At 40.8% G+C, this 4,036-nt stretch overlaps 1 long non-coding RNA gene across 1 annotated transcript; it reads right to left on the bottom strand.

Moving 5' to 3' along the window:
* Positions 1-468: 468 nt before the first annotated feature.
* LOC137195820 (uncharacterized) lies at positions 469-2,638 on the bottom strand. Its single transcript, XR_010931167.1, has 3 exons — positions 2,524-2,638; positions 2,147-2,307; positions 469-1,334 (listed from the first exon to the last, which is right to left on the bottom strand). It is a non-coding gene; the product is annotated as an uncharacterized lncRNA (long non-coding RNA).
* Between the last annotated feature and the right edge of the window lie 1,398 nt (positions 2,639-4,036).

The raw sequence follows: 4,036 nt of genomic DNA, 5'->3' as shown, positions 1-4,036 counted from the left end.
GTATTGGTCTGACCCTTGTCAGCTATTATATGTGCACCAATTTGACTGCTGGAAGGTGATCAGATAAGTTTAATCATCCTGCTTTTAGTGTTCAAACAGACTAATGATTTGATAGATTATTCGGTCTTTATCAGAATCAACTCTGAAGAAAACAGAATAAGCTGTCAATATGTTTGTGTTTGAACAGTAAAAGCTGCATGTTTATGTTATCCTTTTATTGTCCAGATTGAAAAGGATGTCCAAAAATGTTTCTGTTAAGTAAACAATATTTTTATTACAAATGTCATTATTCTTAGTGTTGTTTTTTATATTTTTATTTGTGGTTCAAACTAGTGAATTACAGTTAACATAACCTGAAGTGGCAATGAAAATGAATCCATAACATGTACTACAATGCCCTGTTCTGAGGATCAGTGGTATTCCAACTTCACTACTGTTTTATGTTGCTTTATAAATATAAATAATGACAATATAAGTTAATGGTGGAAGTGGTAATGACAATATACTGACTGCAGGGAAATACTGTCATTGTATAAGTATATCTTAATATGTTTATCATTGCAGTTATCACAGCACATCTGATGAATATCTTTTATTTGGTAAACTTGCACATTTAAGTTGAACAAATGTGAATATATAAACAAAAAGTTTAATAATTATCCAGAAAATATATAAATATAGAAAATGTATAGAACAAGTATAAAATAAATAAAATATCAGAAATGTAACAAATAAATATGAGATGATTTGATGCCTTGATGATGAACAGGCAGGTGTGTGAGTACCTGAGATACTGTGTGGATGTTCCAGAGGACCTGGAGGGAAACTCAGAGGCCAGGTGTGAAACCAGTGTGATGTCTTTGGAGGACCAGGGAACTTGTCCCTGATCCTCCAAACACAGCAACTGGGGATGACAAGTTGGTTTCCCTGGCCTAAAGAGCCATGCTGTCAATAGATGAAATGTCTATAGGCAGCATAACGGTACTCCCGGTTGTCATCCCCAGGCTTCCTGGTTTGGCCAAATACCATAATGTCCTCCCAGTACTGCCTGTGAATGTATAATAAGCATTTTCAAGACAGTACTGGGAGAGGTGCGGTATTGTTATTACACAATCTGCAGGGTACTGGCCACAGCATTTCCTCTCCCGGTCCGTAGGCATGTCTGTACAGTTACTACAAGTACACCATGGTACCCCTGGCACTCCAGCAAACGGTGGGACACCATGCCTGCACTGATGCATCATCAAGGCACCAAAAATGAACCCTGGCTGCCTCTGAAGCAGTTCACTGGTGAGCTGCCTGTGCTCCTCCAAGGTCATCTCTTCAAGAAGTTTCTGAAAAAATAAAACACAGGAAAAACACAGATAAGGCTTTATAGGTTATAAGTTTCATGATATGTTGGAAATATGGTAATGGTAGTGCAGAATATAGATTGTAGGCTGTCCAGTGTTCCCAAACATGTCTACAACAATAACATGTTTTTTTTTAAAAAGTCAAAATATTGCTGCTCGATACTGTCCCTATATAGTATTTATATAATCATTCAGTAGTGTTGCTGATGTTTTCAGTAGCCTCTTTTATACAGAGAACCCGCATTATAGCCATAAAGAGGATCCAAGGGGAGGACATTTCTCTTTGTTTGATAACGTTAAAAGTAAAGTTAGACTTTTCTGTCGGCTTCCCGACTCATTTTAAAAAGACGAGAGAGAGAGAGAGCAGCTGTGGTCGAATAAGCTAGAGGGTGAATGAAGAGAGGGAGCGCTAGTAACATTAGTGGGGAAGCCCGTGAATCAGATCGATAAATGTTATTTTCTGATTGTTTCACAGCGGTTAGCTTCTAAAGCACAAACACACCCACACACCTCTTCAACCCTGCAGCTGTGCGCTGCGCCGCCTGATTTGGTCTGAATACAGGCTAAACAGAACAGCGAGGCGGATTACAGGCGCAGTATACCCGCCTTGAACGGGCTGTGTAAAAGGGGCTACTGACTCACATTACACTGATAACACATCAAACTATACAGACTACAGTAATGTAAAGCACAGAGCTGCTATGTAAATACCACTTTGTGTTGTATTGGCATTTTTAATATTGTGCAGAACGGGTAGGAATATGATAAAATAATTGTATAAATACGTCACAAACCTCAGTCACTTCGGTCCCTTTGGAGGGTTTCCAGCCTTTTCCCCTGCTTCCGCGGTGCCGGTGTTTGCTCTCCTCCCTCGCCTGGTCCTGCCTGCAGCAGCACTGCTAACTCGCCCTCTTTCTTGCCCTCTTCCTCCTCCTCTAACCTCCAGTACTTGACTCTGCAAATGGATAATAAAATATGTAACGTTATCCTGCCAACGCTATCTCACTATCAATAACGCCTAACGTTAGGATAAAATAATGTAAGTTTTGTTTAGCATGACGTTCCTAATGTTAGCTTGTATTACCAAAACCATAAAACACTCATAACTGCTATCTTACTTGTGAGCTATAACCTATAGTATTATAGACTAAATAATTAAATACATCTTCACCTCCTCGCTTGACTTGTTAGAAATACTCGAAGTTGTCGTGGACGATGACATCTTCAGCAAATAGCTTCTTGTCCTTGAAGGCCACCGTAGCTTCTGGAATCTCTCCAAAGTCTTAGGGAGGGGAGGGGTGAGCAGCGGAGTGCTTCAATCTAGAACCTCACGGTTAGAGGCCGCTAAATACCACACATCTTACACACTGGACCTTTAATTTAATAGTCGCTATGCACTACATTGCACCAAGGCAGAACACACTCAGTATGCAGTCCCTAAATATTTGCCACCAGTTCTTCCAGCCATGAGCTGACCAAAAAAAGAAAAGAAAAAAAAAAAAAAGAAAAAATTGTTTTAGAAGCTCTCTGAAATTTGTCCTTCAGTAGTTTTGTCATCCCTCTCCACAGAGAGGCTGGCTTTAGTTGCTCTAGAGGGAGACAGAGGATGACAGAGAATAACGAAGGGAATATAATTATCCTTTTGATTGAAATCCTTTTCATTTAAATAAATATCTGCTTTCCTGGTCTCTATTGTTAAGCACTCTAACACAGCCATGATTCAACATCAAGTATAACCACTAAATTAAATCTTTTATATTAATTGCTCTAAGCAAGCAGTATCAAGACAAATGAGGAAGTGATGAAGTGTTTTATGTTTTCTGCAGCTTTAACAGCACTTAAGAAATAAATAGAACAAGAACTGGCAGGAAAACAAGGAAACACACTCCAGTATACGCTGACAACACAGTTTGATTGCCAAATGATGTCTGGGAAGTGTAGTTCAAAAACTGCAGCAATGACGGCTTGGCAGCTATGATGTCACACACGTTCTTCAGAGAAACACAAACACAAACCATGGCACAGCCACACCAATATCTGCTTGTTTGATTCACACCTTATCTAGCCTTCCATCTGCCTCTTTTTTCCATTTACCTCATAAAACTGAGGCATGTTCCCTTCAACCACTCTTTCTCCTCTTTCACACCTCCCATCTTGCCACTTTCTATTAACATTACCTGGTCAGGAGGCCGTATAAAAGTGAGGCACACACCTGCCACAGTTGAAGTCCAATTCTGTCGCTTCTGAGCAACTCAGTTCATTTCGGTTGCTGGGCTAGCTTTCTTTTTGGATTGATGGATAACTGACTCAGTGACTGTCTATCTTGCCAGCTGGTTATGTAGATGTATGCCTCTGCTGGCTGCCTGAATAAATGCCTCCAGGGTGAGTGTCTCCCCTCAGCCTCTCCCTCTTCTGTCCTTTCCGTCCCTCTTCCTTTCTCTCCTTCACTCTCTCTTGCCCTCCCTGGCCGAAGCTAAACAGCAGCTGCACCAGAGGTAGGAGTGTCAGAAAGTGCCACAACTGTGTTCCTCTCTGTTTTTAGGCAAGTTCCTAGAATAGAACAGTGTTCACAGCGTGTAGAGTGGAAACTAAACCCCAGAGGCTAGCCGGTTCACTGACATCCTCTATTCAGGAGCAGTGGTACTTAAGCTAGCTGAAACACACATACACACATACACACACAC

This window comes from Thunnus thynnus, chromosome 13 (assembly GCF_963924715.1).
Source record: "Thunnus thynnus chromosome 13, fThuThy2.1, whole genome shotgun sequence".
Lineage (NCBI taxonomy): Eukaryota > Metazoa > Chordata > Actinopteri > Scombriformes > Scombridae > Thunnus > Thunnus thynnus.
This window is presented reverse-complemented; position numbering and strand designations above follow the sequence as displayed.